At 35.1% G+C, this 23,160-nt stretch overlaps 1 long non-coding RNA gene across 5 annotated transcripts; it reads right to left on the bottom strand.

Moving 5' to 3' along the window:
• Positions 1–18,884: 18,884 nt before the first annotated feature.
• LOC105788214 (uncharacterized) lies at positions 18,885–22,443 on the bottom strand. Of its 5 annotated transcripts, XR_008192974.1 has the most exons (4): positions 21,767–22,437; positions 21,169–21,702; positions 19,233–19,293; positions 18,885–19,158 (listed from the first exon to the last, which is right to left on the bottom strand). It is a non-coding gene; the product is annotated as an uncharacterized LOC105788214 (long non-coding RNA). The 5 variants fall into 5 exon arrangements; XR_008192977.1 differs by lacking the exon at positions 19,233–19,293 and having other exon boundaries at positions 21,767–22,436; XR_008192970.1 differs by lacking the exons at positions 18,885–19,158; positions 19,233–19,293 and having other exon boundaries at positions 21,143–21,702; positions 21,767–21,960; positions 22,214–22,435.
• Positions 22,444–23,160: the final 717 nt, after the last annotated feature.

Raw genomic sequence — 23,160 nt, forward strand, 5'->3', positions numbered from 1 at the left:
CAGATAGATCCTTAGCACATCTAGAAGGAAAAATCGATGACGTATTGGTACGTGTAGATAAGTTTATCATTTCTACTGACTTTGTAATTCTAGATTTTGAACCATACAAAGAAGTATCAATCATCCTAGGAAGGTCGTTCCTAGCAATTGGAAGGACCCTTATTGATGTGCAGAAGGGCGAGCTCATTATGCGTATTCAAGATGATCAGGTAACGTTTAACGTCTCTAAGTCTATGCGATTTCCTGACATAATGGATGATTGCTCTGCAGTGTCCAGTTTAGAGGATTTAATAGTGGAGAAGGAACTCAACTGTGTTGAGGACCCACTGGAAATAATTTTGACATTGGATCCTCCAAATGATGAAGAGGAGGATGAATACTTAGCTTTGTTAGAAGCTAATCAAAGGGGATTTAATCCGCAATCCCGTTTTGAATCCTTAGATTAGAAAAGCGGGACTATTCCCAACCAAAAGCGTTGATCGAGGAGCCACCTAAATTAGAACTCAAGGTATTACCTTCTCATTTAAAATACGTTTATTGAGGTAACGCTTCTACTCTACATGTGATTGTTTCAGCAGAATTGACCACTACGCAAGAAGAGAAACTTATCTTACTTTTGAAACAATTCAAGAAGGCCATCGGATGGACCATAGCTAATATTCACCGCATTAGTCCATCTGTATGCATGCACAAGATTATCCTGGAAGATGGCAAAAAAGGGACGGTCGATAGACAACGGAGATTGAACCCCATCATGAAGGACATAGTAAAAAAAGAGATCATCAAGTGGTTAGATATGGGTATCATCTATCCCATCTCAGACAGTTCATGGGTAAGCCCGGTCTAGTGCATGCCAAAAAAAAGAGGTATCATGGTTGTAGAGAACAAGAACAACGAGTTGATACTGACTAAAATAGTTACGGGATGGAGAATCTGCATCGGTTATCAGAAGCTGAACAAGGTGACTAGGAAAGATCACTTCCCTTTGCCATTCTTGGACCAGATGCTGGATATACTCGCAGGACGAGGTTACTACTGTTTTCTCGATGGATACTGTGGTATAATCGATTCTGAGAGCATCGAAGATTAACACAAAACAACATTCACCTGCCTGTACGGTACGTTTGCATTTAAACGCATGCCATTTGGTTTATGTAATGCACCTACTACATTTAAAAGATGTATGATGTCTATTTTTACTAACATGGTTGAGAAATATTTGGAAGTTTCTATGGATGATTTTTTAGTATTCAGAGATACTTATGATGATTTCTTAGCCAATCTAACTATGGTACTAAGGCGATGCGGAGAAACGAATCTCATACTCAACTAGGAAAAGTGCCATTTTATGGTACGAGAAGGAGTTGTTCTAGGGCATCGGATAATGAGACATGGGATCGAGTAGGCAAAGAAAAGGTAGACGTTATTGAGAAACTCTCACCTCTAACATCTTTAAAGAGTGTTAGGAGCTTTTTGGGCCACGCTAGTTTTTATCGAAGATTTATCAAGGACTTCTCCAAAGTTGCCAAACCCTTATGCAAATTATTGGAGAATGACTCTATATTCAAGTTTGATGAGGAATGCTTAAAAGTCTTCAATGATTTGAAGAGTCGATTAGTCACAGCACCCATAATCGTCACACCAGACTGGGATTTGCCATTCAAATTGATGTGTGACGCAAGTGACTTTGCAATTGGAGCTGTCTAGGGCCAGCAAAGGAACAAAGTTTTTCATCCCATTTACTACGCAAGTCGAACCCTAACAGGAGCTCAACTGAATTATACGGTAACAGGAAAAGAGTTACTTGCTATTGTGTTTGCTTTCGACAAGTTCCGATCTTATCTGGGAAGCACCAAAGTGACTGTCTATACGGACCACTCAGAAATTAAGTATTTACTTGTGAAGAAAGATGCTAAGCCGAGGCTGATCCAATGGGTACTTCTACTTCAAGAGTTCAATCTAGAAATTCAAGATCGAAAGGAAGTCGAAAATCAAGTAGCAGATCACTTGTCCAAATTGGAGCCACAAAAAGGGAATTCGCCTCTTATACCAATTCAGAAGACATTTCCAGAGGAACATATCCTGAAGATAAATCATGTCCATAATACCCCTTGGTTTGCTGATATTGCTAACGATTTAGCTTGTGGTTTGATGCCAATTGATAAGAAGTATCAACAAAGGAAAAAGTTTCTTCACGATGTGAAGTACTATTTTTGGGAAGAGCCATATGTGTTTAAAAAGTGTGCAGATCAGATGATCAGGAGATGCATGGCAGAAGATAAAATACCGAAGATTTATACCACTGTCACTTAGCTCTAAGTGGGGGACACTTCAGAGGTACACATTATTTAAGGATGCATATGCTTACGTGAAGAGCTGTGATCGATCTCAAAGGGTTGGAAATGTCACCAACAGAAATGAGATGCCTCAAACAAACATCATTGATGTTTGTCAGATATGCCTCGAACAAACATCTAAGTGGGTCAAGGCTGAGGCATATCCGACAAACGATGCTAAGGTTGTGATGAAGTTTCTGCAGAAGCATGTGTTCACAAGGTTTGGAACCCCAAGAGCTATCATCAGTGATGAAGGATCCCACTTTGTGAACAAAGGGTTAAAATGGTTATTAGACAAGTACGGAATGAAACACAAGGTTGCAACAACTTACCATCCGCAGACAAATGGGAAAGCTGAACTGGCAAATAAGGAGATCAAAGGCATACTTGAGAAGGTAGTCTACCCGAACCGACGAAATTGGTCCACAAGATTAGATTATGCTTTATGGGCTTACAGAACAGCATACAAGACACTTTTAGGAATGTCACCCTACAGGTTGGTCTTTGGGAAAGCTTGTCATCTACCTCTAGAGTTAGAGCACAAAGCTTACTGGGCTCTTCGATGACTCATCCTGGATCTTAAGCTTGCTAGAGAGAAATGAATGCTCCAACTCAACGAGCTAGAGGAATTTCGAATGTTCTCATACGAAAATATCAAATTATTCAAAGAAAGACTCAAGAAATGGCATGACAAGAACATTCGAGTTAGAGAATTTGAAGTAGGTTAGCAAGTCTTGTTATTTAATTCCAGATTGAAGTTCTTCCCAGGTAAGTTAAAATCACGTTGGTTCGGTCCATTTACGATTCATCACATCTATCCATATGGAGTTGTTGAACTCTAAGGTAAGGGAGGTAATTTCCAAGTCAATGTTCAGCGTTTGAAACATTACTACGGAGAAAAACCTGAACGAGATCAAATATTGTTCAGTTTATCAGATATTTAATTTTTCTTATTTTTAATAAATTATTTAGGGTATATTTTCGGGTTTATTATGTTTAAATAAATTCTGTCTAGGAGATTGGAACTTAAGCGGGACAGCTTGTGACCCCTCTAATCTTCCTGGGAATTGATTTTTACATAATTTTCCAAGAAATTATTCCTTGAATGACAAATTTTTTTTTTAATTTTTCAAATAAAAGGGTCAATTTTGATCCAAGTTTTAATTTGCAACTCAATTTTAAATTTTCATTAAGTCTAAGGACTTAATTGAATTATTTTAAAATTTAGTCGCTCTTTTAAGTAAATAAAAAAACTAGGTGCCTTTCTTTGTTAATATTTTCAAAAGCATCTAGAATAAATATCTTTAATATTATTAATAATTTGATAAACTTTAATATATAATTATATTATTTATAATTTATATTAATTTTTATCAACTTAGCTTAGAATTAGGATTAATTAGGAATTTTTATTTCGCACAATAAAATAAGAGATGGGAATCAAAAGTAAATATGGACAAGTAGTAAAGTCTAAACTGTGGCAATAGGTATATACATGTCTAGGATTGGATCTAAGAACAGCTTGGTACTTAAGCAGTCAAATTGACTAACCTTTTCTTTTCTAGAATCCTACCTGGTGTATAGTATCTATTCACTTTAAACATTGAGGACATTGTTCATTTTAAGTTAGGGGGACCGAAAATTGAAATTATTTCCACTCAGAATAAAATTTTTCTTTTAATTATGAATATGATATATTTTTTGTTTTTGTTCAATAAATTTGAATTTTGTTAAGTATGCTAAAATTAAGTATGAATAAAGTTTGACTATTTCAATAAATTGTTATGTTAGCTTAATAATACATGAAATGTATTTCTAATAAAGCATGCAAATCATACATAAAAATTTAGTTCTTTAAGAAAGCTAGGCATGCATGAAAGTTTAAGTCTTTAGAATTTCTTAAGGCGAAATTCTAGGAAGAATGGAACGTTGAAAATGATTTAGGCAACTGTTGTTTGGACCGTTTGAGCCTTTCAAGCCAACCATGATGAAATTTTTATCCTTTGAAACCCAACTTTGAGACTTTATGGCCTAATTTTATTTGAACCCTTCCAAAGTTAGCCATCACTTTTCTTAATTATCTTAAAAATGTCCCAAACACTAATCTCAGTACTATTCAGAGTATTCTTTGAAAATAAGTTTGGGGGAGTTGCAAAGAAGTATGAAATGCTCTAAAAATTGTATTACATGCAGTAAAATACTTGTAAAAAAAAGCATATGTACTTGAAGTAAATTACACTAAAGAGCATGTGAAAAAGAAAGAAAAGTTGATGTATTGAAGGTAATTATTTCGAAAGGTCCGATACAAGCTGAGTCTAGGGTTTTTTTTAACTGAAAATTATCTATCTTTTACCTACCCCTAAAACCAGCCACGTTACAACCTTGTTAAAGACCTATTGATTCAAAGTTCCAATGTTACTTACATTAGTGGAGAGAAATTGCTCTGTTCAACATATGAAGACATCAGTTAAGCTTAATGATTGCAGTTTAATTTTGAATAAGTGATTAAAATCAAATTAGTAGGGATTAACATGTCTTTATTAAGAAACATTTAGTCTAATTTTTCTATTGTAGTAATTGTTGAGATTAATTTGAACGATATATATACTTGAGTAGCATAATTATCAAATTTCTTGTTTTTGAGCATAAGTATATTGATTTCATGATTTTGGGAAGAATGTTGTTTTGAAGGATTTTCAAAAAGTGTTTCCGAGAAAATTATTTTCAAATTTGTGCATTACTTGGGACGAGCAATGATTTAAGTTTGAGGGTGTGGAAACACAAAGATTTATATACTTTTTCATGCCTAATTTTACTTAAAATCATGCATTTTCGATAGAATTTTTGCCATAAAATAATTAATTTTTATAAAATAATTAAATTGTATTAAAAATTTGAACATGTTAATTTTTAGTCAATTTTACAATTGTTTTAGTGAATTTTGATTATTTTTGACAGATTCGTACAAAGGGCGAAAATTGACCCGGCAGACACCTTTAGAAGAACAAAACCGAGAAGCAATTCGAAGTAACAAGGCAAAATAATTTCCAGCCTAAGACAGTCCAATATGTGTATTAATTCATAATATAATTAATTTTAATTTATTCCCAATTTAATTTGGGCTAAATACATTAATTTTAATTAATTATGAAAAAAGGGACCAGTTGAACCAAATTTGAGCGAACCGAACCAGCCACCAATTGGGCAGCCCAAAACTGTTCAAATGCTGACCCAAATCAGCATTTTAGATGATTAAATGAGCTACAAAAGGGCCCTTGGAAGACTTCCAAATTGCATTCAAACCTCACCTTAAATTAAGGCTTTACGGATTTGCCCCAGTCTAATTTTAGCAAAGTTGAAAGTCTCAACTTTGCCATGTAGGATGGCCGGCCATGAGGGGGCTCTTTCGCTGCTGAAATTTGATATTTTTAGCAGCCACCTTCAGCTATATAAACCCCCCTTTGCTGCCCATTCAAAGCATCCCTCATTCACATCTCTTCTCTCACAACTCTTCTCTTCTCTTTCACTTTTTTCTCTCATTTTCCCATTCAAAGTTCCTTGCTCTTGTGCCAATTTCTCCTCTTGGGAAAGGTGTATTCTTTAGCAATTTTGGAGTAGCAATTTAGTGTTCATAGAAGCCTTGACCGGCGAGGACAACAAAGAAGGAAGAACGGAGCAACCTAGTCAAGCCACGAAAAACCACCGGATTTGATTCTTGTTCCTTATCTCTTTAATTTTTTTTTGTTTTTATAATGAAAATATCTATGAATATTTATGCTATTGGAATGGTTAATTTAATCAGCTTAGTTGAATTTAATTCGTGTTGGATTGATTGCATTCCTTCCTCTTGATTTGTTAAATTTACGTTTATGTTGTTATAGGCCTCGGTAAAATGTTTGATTAAGTAAAACCATGATTAAGTTATTCTTTCATTACAATTCTAAGATAAATAAAGAATTAATTATTTAAACGCATTGAAATTGTAATTAATCGACACAGTACTTAATCCGTGCATGTTTAATTCTTCTAAGGTAGCTGAAGATTAGATTAGCATTGTATTTGGCGATACATATGCCTTGCATAACTTGCAAGATTATTGTGATTAAACTGTTTCAAGGTAAGGATACTTTGTTACCTCACATAGTCTTTTATATGCTTATTAGGTTGAATTAATCGTTTGAATCAACATAGGAATATGCGAGAGATTGTTTAATCTAATAAGTATGTATGTGCAATAACATGTTTATCTTTATAAATCTATTTTATCGATCGAATTGACATAGGAATGTGTACAAGAGATGAATGGATTTTGATTTGTAAATATGTTCATAAGTTAGCAAATTACCAAGTTGCCGTAATTTATTAGTAACAAGTATAAGCATAAGTTTAATGATTCTAAGGTACGAAATGTAATTAATCCAACACAATTATATCATCTTGATTAAAATCAGCTTTTGAAATCATGCATTAGAACTTTATTTTATTTTACTTTGTTTTCTAGTTTTAATCATTTCCCAAATCCAAACATTTTTCTTTCACCAAAGTGTTTAAACTTACTTTCATAAATAATTCTTTTACAGTCCCTGTGGGTACGATAACTCGACATTTACTTGTCACTTTATTACTTGTTGTGATTGTGTATACTTGCACATTTTCATCGTTCCACTAGTCCAAGCATCACCGAACTTCTAACCAAAGTATACTAGAGAATTATCTAGACCGATAGCTTGGACAAGAGAAATAGTGCGAGAGGTCTTGTTTAGGCAACCAATGAGATTGTGCGAAGAAGGGAGCAGTATTCCAAACTTAATGTGGATGAGCATTAAAGTCCAAAATTGAGTTTGCTTCAACCTAGTTCGATGGTGCCGCCTGTGTTTTGGTTGGCCAAGAAGGCCACACCCAATGGCACTAACTTTGGAAGGGCAAAAGGGCCTAAGTTGGGAACGATTAATGTGTCTAAATTTCTCAGGTTGAGATCTTTTGGTGCTGCAAGTGATGGTTGGCATAAACCACATCCAGAGTGATGCATCCAACAGGATGTCACAAGAGTGCGGCTGGTGCCACATCTAGAGTGATACCTTTTGATTATCAAAGATATGATAACATTCAGTCGACAAAGGGTCATACCATTAAGGGCTCCTCAAGGTTGTAACCTGATGATTATTTGTTGTGGAATTAAGTCCGAATGTTTGGTGGAGGAATGGGCATAGACAAAGCTACACCAACGATTTAGATGAGACCAAGTTCGAGTCTATATTCGATGCGTGTTGAATGGATCATATTCTTAGACCTTGAAGGCCCAAGATGGACTTGAGGGCATCGACATAGTAAGTGGGGGAGTGTCGTGGTCCATAATTTAGTTATCAAGGTTGAGCTTTCTCCAAATGGTCTTGAGTTAAATTAAAGTACAATAACTTGGAAGTCAGACATGATGAATTCACCGACATGTGAGGTTGAGTTTATTACTCTTAATGAGCTCATATCCCAAAGTTTGGGTTGTCCTATTGAGACAGACTTGATGAATTAACCAAATTTAAATTTGAGAGGATGAACTTAATAAATGTTGTTAATGATGTCATAATCTTGATTTGGGTGGTCTATATTGAGATATACTTGATGAAATCACCTACATAATTGTGAATAACTAACCACATTCTATGAAAGACATTGGACAACCTTTCTACAGCACTTAGCAACATCCCGAGGTGTGTTGGCTAAAACTTGTTGATTTATTGCGAAACATCAATTAGTTCTGAGATTAGTTGTGTGTCATAGGTTAACTGTTATTTTAACAATTTCAATATTCATTCACTTGTTAAAAAGAAAAATCATTGATTTTATTATGTACTAGTTCAAATCCACAAGATACTAGTGCTCAAGCGACTAATTTTACTATTGTTCTTCTCGTGTTTTACCTTTTTCTCATGTTTACAAATTTTTCCTAATTTTTTTTCCATTAGTGGGGGAATGTTCGTAATTCCAAAGAAAGGGCAATCCACATTGGTTAAGCATAAGCTTCTAAGAAGGTTTATATATAGACTTGTCTCTTTCCTTCATTGAGTAATTGGAGCTAAAGGCCTATCGCGCGCTTGTCGTCGTTGCCGCCTGATCTGTGTCCATGTTAACACGTGTCTACGACATGTACCACACGTGTTTATTTTTTTGGTAAAACTTTCGTATTATTTTTCAAAAAATAAATTTTTTAGATTCTGAAAATCTGTTGCAAAAAATTTGGTCAATAAAAATATTTTTATTTGACTGTTGTAGAGTTTTAGGAAATTTTTTTTACTAGTTTTACCTTTTTTCCCTACGTATTTTACTACTTTACCCATCAGGAAACTATATAAATAGGAGGTCATTCTCCTTATTTTAGATAGAACACAACAAGAGGAAAACAGAGAAAAACTTCTCTCATCCTTCTATTCTCGAAATTTTTGTGTTCTACAAAATTACACTAGAGGGTAATTCTTTCTAGGAGCTTGGGTTTTAAACGAGACCGTCTATGAGCCCTCCAATCTTTCCTGAGAATTGAACCTAGTGTGATTTCACCGATTTCTTCCTGTTTGTTTTCTGATCAGATTTCTTATCAACTACTTTTGTTTTATTGATTTTCATTCCTTTCGAGAAAAGTAATGTTAATTGTGTTCCATCTTCTTTAATCGTGTGTACAAATATTGAAGTATTATGTTAACCTTGGGGGGCAACATCCACTACCTGATTGCTCGATCAAGGTGAATTTGCTTATAAGAAAGTGGTTCTTTCACGACACAGTGATGGCTACTTTATTTACACTCTATTTAGTTTGTTATCAGGGCTAACGGTTTTGTTTTGCAGTGGTATATCTTCAACAATTTAGAAGCAAAGAATACTACTGTTTAAAAATGAGACTCGTTTATATTTCTCGTTGTTGGAACCACTGAATCCAACAAGCAATGAGCTAGAGTACACTTGAGGATTATTTTAGCAAGTGTAGTGTCCTATTGAGTCAATCGGTTTGAAGGCACCTAAGTAGTGCAAGAGTATGCCTAAGTAGCGTTGGAGCGATTGCAAGCTCCATTTGTGTTGGCCAGTGGGCCATTGTGATCAAATTGGGCTTGAAGGGCCTAGTGAGATAGAGTCAATTGAGTCTTAGCTCCATTGGCATGGACATAGTTTCCAATATAGGAGGACGTGGGTTCGAGTGCGCTGATGCATATTATCCTTCGATTTAAGTTGGTCAAAGGTCTCTTGAGTTTAAATTGGTCAAAGGACCCTTGAGTTTGAGTTGGTTAGAGAACCATGAGCTATTCACTGGAATATTGTGTCTGGGATAGGGCTTATGATACCCTTATCCATGATAAACTACTAATACATGACATTTGTGAAGCTAGTCCAAGCATCACTAAATTTCTAACCAAAGTTGACTGGAGGATTATTATGCCTGAGAGCTTGAACAAGAGAACTAGTGCGGGATGTCTTGTTCAAGCAACCTATGAAATTGTACGAAGAAGGGAGTGGCCTTCCAGACTTTACCTGAATGAGCATTAAAGTCAAAAATCGAGTTTTAGATCAACCTAGTTCAATGATGCTGCATGTGTTGCGATTGGTCAAGATGGTCACACCCAATGGCAGAGACCTTGGAAGGGCTGAGATGGCTTAAGTTGTGAATGGTTAATGTGTCTGAATTTCCCATGTTGAGTACTTTTGGTGCCACAAGTGATGGTTGGCATAAACCATGTCCAAAGGGATGCATCCAACGGGATGTTGCAAAAGTGCAACTAGTGTCACATCCAGAGGGATGCCTTTTGAGTATTAAAGAGATTGTAATATTCAACCGAAAAAGAGTCATATCATTAAGAGTTCCTTAAGGCTGTAACTTGATGATTATGTGTTGTGGAATTTTGTCTGAATGTTCAGTGAATGATAGGCATAGACAAAGCTACACCAACGATTGAGATGAGACCAGGTTCGAGTTTATGTTCAATGCGTGTTGAATGGATCATAACCTTATGCCTTGAAGGCCCAAGATGGACTTGAGACCAAAATACCAACTCGGTGCAACAAGGTTACTAAAAGTGTGGCTTCATGTCATTGAAGGCACCAACATAGTAAGTGGGGGAGTCTTATGGTCCATAATTTAGTTATCAAGGTTGAGCTTTCCCCAAATACTCGTGAGTGAAATTAAAGTACAATAACTTAGAAGTTAGAATTTTTCGGATACCCTACAGTCCTAGAGGGATGCTATGATACAAACTGGGCAAGTAATAAAATTAGCTTTACAAGTGGATATGTCTTCGCTTTGGGTGGAGCAGTTATTTCTTGAAAGTCTATTAAACAGAAGTGTATTGCTTGCTCCACGATGGAATTTGAGTTTATAACTCTTGGCTGAGTCAGACAAAAGGTTGAGTGGCTTAGGAATATACTCACAGAGATTTCTTTATCAGAGAATGGAGTACTTGCTTTGAAGTACGTAAGGTCTGAAAGGAACCTAACTAATCCACCAATTAAAGGGTTAAGTAGGAAAATGGTTCTTGATTCTTTGAGAGGGATGGGTCTTAAGTCCAATGGTTGAGGAAATCATGGTGGAATCCCAACTCAGTTCTTTAAGTTTAGTGTGGTCAAACGAAACTATGGAAAGAATCATAGTGTACATTCTACCTATCCTTATGGCGAACGATGTACATGCATAAGGTTGAGTTATCAATCTTAATGAATTCATATCCCCAGATTTGGATGGTCTTATTGAGACGGATTTGATGAATTCACTAACATGTGAGGTTGATTTTAATACTCTTAATGAGTTCATATCCCAAAGTTTGGGTGGTCCTATTGAGACAAACTTGATGAATTCACCAAATTTAAATTTGAAAGGCTGAACTTAATAGATGCTCTTAATGATTTCATAGTCTTGATTCGGTTGGTCTATATTGAGATAGACTTGATGAAATCACCTACATAAGTGTCACCAACTATAACAACCTTTTATAAAAGTCGTTTGGCAATCTTTCTAGAGCACTTACCAACATCCCGAGGTGTATTGGCTAAAACTTGTTGATTTATTACAAAACATCAATTAGTTCTGAAATTAGTCGTGTGTCATAAGTTAACCCCTATCTTAACAAGTTCAAGATTTGTTCACTTGTTATAGAGAAAAATCACTCATTTCACTATGTACTAGTTCCAATCCACAAGATACTAGTGCTTAAGTGGCTAATTTTGCTATTACTCTTATCGTGCTTTACCTTTTTCTTATGTTTACAAAATTTTTCTAATTCTTTTGCATTATTGAGGGAATGTTGGTAATTCAAAAGAAAAGGGCAATCTTGCATTGGTTAGGCATAAGCTTCTAAGAGGGTTTATATATAGAGGCATAGGCCAAAAGGCCTAACGCACGTTTGTCACTGCCACCGCCCAATCCATGTCCATGTTAACACGTGTCTACAAAATGTGTTTATTTTTGGGTAAAACTTCTGTACTATTTTTCAGAATATAATTTTTTTAGATTTTGAAAATCTATTGCAAAAAAATATGGTCAATAAAAAAATATTTTTATTTGACTGTTGCAGAGTTTTAAGAAATTATTTTTGCTAGTTTTACCTTTTTTCCTTACGTATTTTACTACTTAGACCTTTAGGAAACTATATAAATAGGAGGTCATTCTCCTCATTTTAGACAGAACACAACAAGAAGAAAACAAAGAAAAACAACTCTCATCTTTCTGTTCTTTAAATTCTAGGGTTCTGCAAAATTTCACAAGAGAGAAATTTTGTCTAAAAGATTGGGTTTTAAGCGAAACCGTCTATAACCCCTTTAATATTTCCTGGGAATTGAACCTAGTGTGGCTTCACCGATTTCTTCCAATTTATTTTCTAATCAGATTTCTGATCAATTGCTTTTTTTTCTGTTTCCATTCCTTTCGAGAAGAGCAATGTCAATTGTGTTCCACCTTCTTTATTTGGGTGTACGAATATTGAAGTATTGTGTTAACCTTGGGGGGCAACGTCAACTACACGATTACACCGATTATGGCAAATTTGCTTCTAAGCTAGTGGTTCATCTACGACACAGTGATTGTTACTGTATTTGCACTCAATTTGGTTTCTTGTGAGCGCTAATGGTTATGTTTTGCAATAGTATATTTCCAACAGATAAAAATAGAATATAAGCTTTATAATAGTGGGCAATAACAATTGATTTTTGAGAAAATTTGATAAGAAAAATTACTTCAATGGCAATGTGAAAAGCCTAAAACATTGAAAATTATTGTTTGAAAATTATAGTTGGTCGGTTTGGAAACTAAGCCAACAAAAAAATATCAATTCGATTCCATCGATTTAGGAAGAACTTCGAATCGATTTCGATTTTCAAAAAAATGAAAGTCAAATTGGTCAATTTCTAAGTTTTCTGAAATAAGTTAATCGATTACTCACCTCTAATCTAAAATCATTAATTATTGATTTTCAAAATAATATCTCCCACATGCCAAAATTTAAGCCATGAAAGATCCTCCCGAGCTATAATAAGTTCAACCATTTACGGATTCAAATTGTTTGCCTTAAAGCCAGAAATACCGCGAAAAAATTGACCCAAGTTATTCCTTACAAGAGCAGCCCAACCCATATTTCCACTATCGACAAACATTGCCCCATCTTAGATGAATATGATAGATACTTCATACTAGTTAAAATTGTTAATAAAGCAAAATTTTCGGGTATTTATGGAATTTGATTTTAGTTATAATTTTACAATTAATGCTTTCTTAGATAGTTGAGAGTTGAGAGTGTATACTTATTTAATGATGAGACTGAAATTCAGCTGTAAATTGACTTAACTAACCATAAACAAACTCAATCGATCTTAATGTTTCTAAGTGGAGTTTTCAAAATTAAAAAAAAATCATTGTTTTGTGGACCCCTAAAAATAATGGACATTCAGAGTTTTGCTATCTTTGAATGACTGGGTCTATTTCATTTTTGGATAAGCAATAATGGAATAAAAATGACAAAATGAAAAATGAGAAAGAAGTGGAAATTATACTTTCACATTTTCATCTTCATAAAACCATAAGATAGAATATGTAATTTCTTTTCTTTTCTCTTTCACTATTTTTTGGATAAAATATATGCAAGATCATTAAACTATTAGTAAATTTAAGTTTTAATCACTTAATTTAAAAATTTTATAAAATAGCTACTACACTATTCAAAATTTCTTATTTAAGTCGCTAGGCATTTAAGTTTTTTTTTTTAAAGTTTGCTTAGTGAGTTCTAAGCGATGGTTCAATGATCAGTACGGGGGATCAATACCCATCGATAAGTAGAAGAACATACCTTAGATCCAAGTTGATCTCACAATTAGTGTTAGAGATCAGAGAAGAAAACTGTTTCAATTTTGGTTCGTAAGTTCATGACGTTAAAAGTTGTTTAATGAAAAATTTTGAACTATAAAATAGAAAGGGAATGAAAGCCTTCAATTGGTGTAGGCTGTGTGAACAGAGAAGGCCATGCAATAACGATTTTAATAGTCCAGTTACTTAAATGGAAACTTTTAAATAGTTTCCTAACCATTTTGTAACTTTTTGAAGTTTAGTGACCAAAATGTTAATTTAGTTATAGTTAAGTAACATTAGTTGTAGTTTACCTTTTTTATATAAAATATTTGCTCCTTTTATGAAGTAATAATTATAAAGTCGAGAGTGCTCTCTCTGAGGATCCTAGAGAAACAATGAGTGTTATGGTTGGGTTGAAGGAGCGTGGTGACTAATTTTTTGTTAATAGCATAGAGAGGGACGAGATCTCCCTCTTAGAGGAAGAGCTTGTTTAGTTAATGATGAGAAGTTCAAAGATTATTTTGAGTGGGAGTTCGACATTATTATGCACTGCTTGGACAAGGAAATCATCTAGCCCTGATAGTTTTTGTGCCCAATTGAAGAGCATATGGAAGACGAAAAGTATGTTTGAGATACAAGTGGTAGCGGATAACCTATTTTTTATTACATTTGATAGTGAGGATGATTCGGAGATGATATTGGAGGGGAAGCCGTGGTTATTTAGATGACAACTTATTATTTTCGAGTATTTTGTGAGTCTAGTTGAAAGAAATTAGATTCATTTGGTGTTATCCCCTTATTGGTTAAATTTTGGACCTTGTCCGCCAGAATATGACAAAAAGGATCTGATGCATATCATAGGATCAACATTCGGGGGTGTGATTAGATCAGAAGAAAAAGGAGAGTATTGTCAACTACGAGTTTAGATAGTTGCAACGAAGCCTTTCCGTAGGGGTATCTTTGTTTCGACAGATATTCAAAAGAGGATTTGGCTTGCTTTTAAGTATGAAAACCTTCCAACTTTTTGTTTTGGGTGTGGTAAAATGGGTCAGGGAATGAAGAAATGTGAGGGGATTCCTCATGGTGATCGAGAGAAAGGGGAGGATAAGTTACCTTATTCGATTACGTTAAAAGTTAAATCACCAATGATCGAAAAAAGGTGTTTGAAATTTGGTTTCTCATAAAAAAATCTATGAAACAATGCTATTATATCGAGAGGACTGAAATTGGTCGGTGAAGCCGTGGAAGGGACGGAGGTCATAGATTCATCTAAGGAAAATCCATCGGAGGGTCTACAATAAATGGATCAAATGGAAGTGATAGAGTTCCAATCAGATGGGGAATCGAAAGAAATTTTGGCAAAATCATGGGGTTTTGGAATTTGATGTGGACCCTTTGGTTATAAAAAATGCTGAAAAAGTGGATGATTTATAGGGGAGTTTTGAGATAATAGATCAAGTAGTTGTGGATAAAGGAGAATCTCTAGTTGGTCTTGCTAATCCACTTGAGGGTAAGCCCCAAATTCCAAAGAAGTCTAGCAAGAAAAGACTTAGACAGGTTGTAATGTCTGATAAGTATAATGGCGTAGTTGATGCAGGTAAACGGAAAGTGGGATTGTACGAATCTAACGAGATGACTTCAGGTGAGTTTGTTGGGAATCTAAATAAAAAGATAAAATATGATGGTAAGGCCACTAATGGTATGGTTTTAGGCAATTCAAGGTTGGTTTCTTCTGGATATGAGTCTACTCATTCTTATTTTGGATCGGTGGCGGCCAATAGGCTTCTCGATCGGGAGCAATGAAAACATTGTGCTAGAATGCCCATCGATTGGGAAGTCTATGGACTATTAGAAGACTTCGGAATACACTAAAGTTATTTAATCCCCAATTGGTTTTCTTGAAAGAGACTAAAATTGATGGTCAATATATGGAGAAGGTAATAAAGAGATACGGTTTTACGTATGCGGTTGATGGTGAGGTGAAGGGTTTGTGTGGGGGTTGAGTTTGGCATGGAAAACAGATGATATAGTCAGCCTCCGTAGCTTCTTAAAGAACCATTTTGATGTTTTAGTTAGTAAGGAAAAAGAGGATAGATCGGAGATTTATCGAGTTTTATGCAACCCCTTTTGCCAATAAAAGAAATAGTACTTGGAGTTTATTAAGGCGGCTTGGGCATGATCAGGATTTCCTATGGTTGGTGAGTAAGGATTTTAATGAGATTCTATACTCTTTTGAGAAGTAAGGTGGGGTGCCTCGGGAAAAAAGGAGAATGGAAGCTTTTCGGAATGTACATGAAGAATGTAACCTAATGGACATTGGATATTCTTGGGTGTAGTTGACGGGGGAAAGAGGGTAATCGTCCTAAAACAAACTAAAGGAAGCATTTGGATAGGGGGTGGCAAATGACGGTTGGTTGAAAATTTTCTCGAATACTTGTATTAAGCATTTACCGTATTCTTTTTCAGACCATTGCTCGTTTCTTATTAGAAATGATCTGGAAAAAGGAAAGAGAAGGGTGGCGAGATTCAGGTTTGAGGCTTAGTGGATGATGGATGAATCTTTAGAAGGGGAGATCAAGCGAATTTGGGAAACTTCCACGGGCTCTATTTTTGACTAGTTGGAATGGTTGAGACATGGTTTGATGGTCTGGGCAAAATCAGTAAAGTCGAGCAGGAATGGGTTGAAAAATGAGTTGAAAAAAAAATTGGTAGATTTTTTAGGGTCAAAACGAACTGATGATCACATGGCCAAGCTTATTAACACTAAGGTTCAACTCAATTTGGAGATTGACAATAAGGAGGTTTTATGGGAACAAAGAGCTTGTGTAAATTGGGTACGTTTGGGCGATAAGAACACGACTTTCTTTCATAGGTATGCTTTGAACCTAGGAAGATGAATTTGGTTAATAGGTTGGAACGTACGGGTGGAACAAAGGTAAGTAGTGAGGAAGAAATAGGGGAAATAACTACTAATTTCTTTCAGCATTTGTTTACATCGGGTGGAGTAGGAGACTTGACGCATTTACTATCGAGAATTGTTGTTACTATTTCCCTGATGATAATCGTTTTATTTTGTCTAGGCATTTGGAGGAAGAGATTTATGTGGCTTTGAAAGAAATGAGACCCACTAAAACATCTGGGTTTGATGGATTTTCGGCTTTGTTCTTTCAACAGTACTGGCATATAGCAGGGAATGACATTTTAGCATACTGCTTGGGCATTTTAAATGAAGGAAAGGTACCTATTCTCGCTAATGCTATTGATATTTTGCTTATCCCAAATGTTCCAAAACCTACAAACTTAGCAAATTTCAAACCCATCAATTTGTGTTTTGTCCTTTATAAAATTGTGGCAAAAACTATAGCGAATCGACTTCAATGTGTTATAGGGAGATGTGTTGATAGTGCCCAGAGTGCATTGGTGCCTAGACGGTTAAGTTCAGATAATGTGTTGTTATCTTATGAATTATTGCACGGTTTTAGAAAGAAGTGAATGGGTAAAAAAGGTTATATGGCTTTAAAACTTTATATGAGTAAACCTATGATAGAGTTTAATGGGATTTGCTGAGGATTTGGTGGAGCTTATAATAAGATGTATTTCTTCGATTTCCTACTTTGTCATTGTTAATGGTTGTAGGGGAAGGATGCTTAAGCCTACTAGGAGTCTCCGACAAAGGTATCCCCTTAGTCCTTTCCTCTTCCTTATTTGCAGTAAGGGTTTATCGGTTGTAATGCAATTGGCAATAGAGGAAGGTTGGTTGCGAGGGGCAAAGGCTAGTAGACATGGTCCAAAAATTTCACATTTACTTTTTGTGGATGGCAGTATTCTCTTTAGTGAGGCAAATTTCAAAGGAGCCATAGTGTTGAAGGAGATTTTAAAGGAATATGAAAGGTGTTCTGGTTAGTGTGTGAATTTCAGCAAGTCTACAGTCTTTTTTAGCTCAAATACAAGCAAAGGGGAAAAGAAAAATGTCTCGGGAATTTTAGGAATGCAGTTTTCGAACAATCCTAAGAAATATCTAGGTTTACCTAACATGGTAGGGAGGAGGAAGAAAGCATCTTTCTAGAATATAAAGGGCAGGATCAAGGCACGTATAGAGAGTTGGAGTACTAGAATGTTGTCGCAAGGAGGTAAGGAGATCTTTATTAAATTTGTGCTTCAGGCTATCCTTACGTATGCAATATCATGCTTCTTATTACCAAAATCTTTTTGTGGGGAGATTGAGAGTATTTTGGAAAGATGGAAAAAAGGAAAGGGGCAGAAGGGAATACAATGGTGTGCTTGGAGTAACATGTGTCAATTGAAAGAAATGGAGGCATGGGTTTCGTGATATAGGTAAATTTAACACTACTCTATTGGCCAAATAATGTAAGAGGCTTTTATCAAACTCGGATTTGTTGCTTGCTCGAGTTCTCAAAGCAAAGTATTTCCCAAATTCTGATTTTCTTAATGCTCAGTTAGGTAATAATCCTTTTGTAACACCCCTAACTCATATTCGTTGCCGGAATAGGGTTACGGAGCATTACCGTAAGAACTTAACTTAAAATCATCAAATTTCAAAACCCTTCATAAATCATAGAATAAATCATTCAAACACATGTTTATTGTCCATTAATCGAGCCCTCAAGGCATTAGAAACACTTTAAAAACAATTCGGGACTAAATTAGAAACATTTAGAAATTTATAAATAAAGATAGAAAATTTTACACTGCAGGAGTCATACGGTCGTGTCCCAGCCCTTGTCCGTGCCCATGTAACTCTCTGACTTGGGTCACACAACCAAGCCACACACCCGTGTGCCAGGCCGTGTAACTTTCGAAATGGCCTCACACGCTCGTGTGCCAGGCCGTGTGCTAGGCCGTGTAACTGTCTGACTTGCAACATTTTGAAACCTACAGGGAACACACGACCGTGTCGCATTGCCGTGTGTCACACACGGCTAAGACACACGCCTGTGTCTTAGGCCGTGTGGACAAGAAATAGGCCAATTTCAAGCCATTTCCTTCACCCTAATCAAGCCTGATCCCATAAACCAATTGCACATATAGTCAAACCTTGAAAACATACCTAAAACATGTACAACAATGACTAAATCATTACACCATTTATCCATACAACCAATATGCTAAAGGCACCTCAATCACAAATCATCAAATCAACCAAAACATAAACATATTTGGGCATAAATCAACCACACACAACTACCTATTTTCATACCAAGCCATAGCACAATTGACCATCTGTCAAACCACAACTTAACATACCAAATTGGTCATTCAAAACATAAATTCACTTGACCATCTCAACACAACCATCAACGCATTAAAATGCCAAAAGTTCATCAATCATAATACCACATTTACAAGCCAAATATAATGACCATTTCATTAAACATAATTCACCTATTCATGTCATTATAACCATGACTCAAAACATCAAAATCTATCGATATAGTCATTGGATAGTGTGATAGGTCTCCGACGAACTTCCAAAGCAATCGATCTTCCGATAATCTATAAAACATAGGAAAGAAAACGACGTAAGAATATAATGTTTAGTAAATTCGTAAATCATGAACAATACTTACCATTTCAATGCATAATCCTAAACATAGACATGAATCAATCCAACACAAGCTTGGCACAAGCCTAAGCATCACCAACAACAGAAGTTAGTGCTTAATTACATAACTTAGCCAAATTCATCACAAGGTAAGATAAATCTCATAATCATAATACATATGAATTCATACATTTCATAAAATGGCTATACATACTTTGATCATCAATACTTCATACATTTCCATAATTTCATAGTGTAAATCATTTGGAACCTTTACCGGTCCATCCCTTTACATACCTATTGAACCACTTAGAATAATATCAGATACACGGGAAGCTCACACAAAATGTACTAATACGTACATGTTCAAAACCATTCCTTTCATTTTCCTTTACGTAATCACTCATACAAGTCATAAATGGGTCTGATCACACAAGCTAACAGTCAAAATATAGCTACACGATGCCGTTAACACAAGCTGATGAGTATCCGCAACAAATGCCTGAACTCAGCCATCAGTAGGACGTTCAAAACCAGCACCCGAAACATGGTAACCCTAATGACATGTCATTTGTATCCTATATATTCCTAAGGTTCAAACGAGGCCCATTATTCGTCGTAATGTCATTGGATTTTCCGTCGAAACATAATATGATAAATAACATAATAGAATTTAAATCAAATACATTCAAGTTATTTAAACTTACAAACTTATTTCGATCACAAAAACGATGAAATAGGACCGATTAATCCGACACTTTATCTTTCCCTCGATCTAAGTCCGTACGAGGCTTAACTTGATCTAAATAATCAAATTCAATCCATTCAATATTCATTCTATTCAATTAAGTTCAAAAATCATATTTTTCAAAATTATACTTTTGCCCCTATTATTTTAATTCATTTACAATTTAGTCCTTAAGCCCGTAAATTGAAATTCATGCAATTTCATCCACATACACAGCTAGCTGAATTCCATATACCCTCATAGCAACTCTTGCAATTCATTATTTCACAATTTCACTTTGTATTTTACAAATAAATCCCTAATTGACTTTTTCAACAAAAATCATTTTACAAAAGTTGTTTATTAATCAACTAGGATTCATTTTCTTTCATAAAAAAATCAAAAACCACATGTATTCCTTCATGGAAAAACCCTAACCTTTTAACAGTTTTGCAAATTAGTCCATGGGATAGCTAAATTAAGCTACAACGATTTCAAAAACATAAAAATCATTAAGAACGGGACAAAAATCACTTACATGCAAGATAGAGATTGAACCGAATACTTCAAAGCCCTAAAATGTTTTCTTTCTTCTTCACTTCCGGTGGAACAAACTAAGGTTTGAAGATGATACAACCATTTTCTTACTTTAATTATGATATATTTATTTACTTATTTAACCTTATTATTAACCTTGCAAAACACCTATTTAGTGTCCATATATGTCCACTCAATATAAAAATAGTCTAATTACCATTTAAATCCCTTAATCATTTAATTTCATAGCCATTTGGTACCTTTAACTTATAGAACTCAAATTTTGCACTTTTTGCTATTTAGTCCTTTTACCAAATTAAGCATGCAAACGATAAAATTTCTTAACAAAATTTTTATATGACTCTACTAATATTCCATAGAAATTAAAATAATAATAAAATAATTATTTTTACATTAGATTTGTGGTCCCAAAAATACTATTTTGATTTCACTGAAAATAGATTGTTACACCTTCTTACACTTGGAAAAGTTTATGGGTTGCGGGAGGTGTTTTAAATACGGGAAGCTGTTGGAGGGTGGGTTTGGGGGAGAAGATATCTATTACCGATGATGCCTAGATACCAGGGAGTGTTAATTATAGGTTACTTTTCGATGTTCATAGTATGCCTAATTTGAAGGTGTCAGAATTAATTGATGCAAATCAAAGAACATGGAAAAGGGAACAGATTCTTAATACCATCTCGTCGGTGGACGCCCAAAGAATTTTTTGTATCCTATTGGCGATTGAGGCCCAAGAGGATATGCTTGCGTGGGGTGGGGAAGCCTCGGGGGAGTTCCCTGTCCGTAGCGCTTATAAAGTATTATAGAGGAATCCTATGGAACCTAATGCTTATGCTTTACAAGTCGAAACTAGTGATTTCTAAAAAAAGCTATAGGGCCTTAACCTCCTTGGGAAAATTAAAATTACAATTTGGAGGTGCTCTTGGAACTATCTACCTACTTTGGCTAATATGAAATACAAAAAATTGGTTAATACAGCTTGTTGTCCTCGTTGTGGAAGGGCAGAAAAAAATATTGATCACCTCTTTCGAATATGTGTTGTTTCAGTGGAGGTTTGGTCAGAGTTTATACTCTTTCATATTCTCAATAATTTGGATCTAGCATTTGATCAGTGGTTTACTCGAGCTGTGTCTTCTTTGTTGTGCACTTTGGGTAATTTGGCGTGATAGAAATACCAGAGTCCATGAAAGAAAGTTTGTATCTGAGAAATCTATAGCCGGGTTAGATGTCAGTTACATTTCTTAATTAAATGAGCTTGAGATGAGAACACTTACCAAGGCAAAAGAGGCGGTAGAATGGAAGCAACCCATGGGAACTATCATCAAAATTAATTTCGATGGAACTTATGACAGACAGAGGAATAGGTCGGCCTCATGTATTGTTGCGAGAGATGCTGAGAGGGAAGTACTGGTTTCAAAGTCGGAGAACCACGAGGGGCTTCCCTCAGCTTTCGCAGCTGAAGCCATCGCTAGTCATCGAGCGATGCGATTGGGGTTAGAGAACGGGTGGTAGGAGGTAGAAGTCGAGGAGATGAATTAACCATTATTCAAAAATTTCAATCCCAATATCAAGATAAATCACATATAGGGGCTTACATTCAGAATTTTCGTCAGCTAAAAGGATGTTTTCAAGCAATCACTTTCAAACATGTTCCTAGATCGACTAATGGACTAGCCCATACTTTTGCAATAGAATCTTTGAAAAGGAGTGAGGAGTTTTACCTGGTGGGGAGTGTTTCATCCTTTGCAAGAAGTCATTTTGCTGCGAAGAAGACGAGGGAACCAAATTAAGGAAGGGCAAACTGTTTTGGAAGTCTTTTGGGAGGAAAGTTGTATTCTGTGTAGTTTTGGCGAAGATAGAGGCTTTTTCTGATAATGAAACTGTTTAGAAATGGAGAGTGATTGATTGTTGTTAGGATGAGCATCTAGAAGGTTTTTGATTGGGCAACGAAACGGTGGTGCACATCTTTTAGTATTTCTTTATTTTTTCTCCTTATTTTTCTTTTTTTGTTATTAGTTTTGGATAGGTTTTGGGCCCATATTTGGGTTGTCGATTGTTTTGTGTTTGGCTACTGTTGGACTTGGTGTTTGTCACGTTTTTATTTTCTTTTGTATAATAAAACCCAATTTGATTTACCTAGAAAAAAGTAATAAATATTATGTAAAGTACAAGAATAGCCACTCAATTATTTAGTTTGTTTTATTTTAATCACCCAACTATTAAATTTTTTTCAATTTAATTACTCAATTTTTGAAATAAAATATTGTAATCACTTTTGCCATTAACTTAGTAATGAAGGTCTAACATGGGCTTTTTTATTGGCCTAATAGCAAATTTAGCTCTCCAATATTTTTACATTCTATTAATTTTATTCTAAATCTAAAAATTCAACAAATTTAATGCTCAATGTTTACAAAATTTCTTATTTTAATTTTAATTGAAATATTTTAAATGTTAAATTTTAAAAGTTTTAAAATTTATATTTATTTTTTCTTGTCACCGTAATAATTTCTCATCAACTAAACATGTGAAAAACTTACAAATTAATAAACCCAAAACAATGGTTGAGTTGACGACAACCTTACTATTTGCTACAGAGATAGTACTAATTTTAAACTCTAGTGTTATCATGCCTTCATCATTTCTAGCTCAAGCATTGGAGAGAGAT

This window comes from Gossypium raimondii, chromosome 2, assembly GCF_025698545.1.
Source record: "Gossypium raimondii isolate GPD5lz chromosome 2, ASM2569854v1, whole genome shotgun sequence".
NCBI lineage: Eukaryota > Viridiplantae > Streptophyta > Magnoliopsida > Malvales > Malvaceae > Gossypium > Gossypium raimondii.